The following is a 510-nucleotide window of genomic DNA, read 5'->3' on the forward strand; positions in this document are numbered from 1 at the left end:
GCAGCACCTGGTCTTCCTAGGTGGTCTCTCATCCAAGTACTAACCAGGCCCGACCCTGCTTAGCTTCCGAGATCAGATGGGATCGCGCATGTTCAGGGTAGCATGACCGTAGACTTTTCTGACTTTCCGAATGCCTCCCTTACCACTCTGTTTTTATGTTCTTTTGGGTCTCTCTTTCATATTCCTATTCTCTAAACCGTTCTCATCTTTGACACCCTCTCTCCACTGCATTCCTGTGTGCTCAGACACTCCTGAGTCTACATTGGTTATGCGCTTTTTATGAGGCAGATGTTCAGGGTAGCATGACCGTAGACTTTTCTGACTTTCCGAATGCCTCCCTTACCACTCTGTTTTTATGTTCTTTTGGGTCTCTCTTTCATATTCCTATTCTCTAAACCGTTCTCATCTTTGACACCCTCTCTCCACTGCATTCCTGTGTGCTCAGACACTCCTGAGTCTACATTGGTTATGCGCTTTTTATGAGGCAGCACCAAGCTCTGGCTGCCCTGT

General features: G+C 47.3%; 1 pseudogene; it reads right to left on the minus strand.

The window, feature by feature from the left end:
• On the minus strand, positions 1–114 carry LOC112482188 (annotated as a pseudogene).
• Positions 115–510: the final 396 nt, after the last annotated feature.

This window comes from Pteropus alecto, unplaced genomic scaffold (genome assembly GCF_000325575.1).
Source record: "Pteropus alecto unplaced genomic scaffold, ASM32557v1 scaffold35, whole genome shotgun sequence".
Lineage (NCBI taxonomy): Eukaryota > Metazoa > Chordata > Mammalia > Chiroptera > Pteropodidae > Pteropus > Pteropus alecto.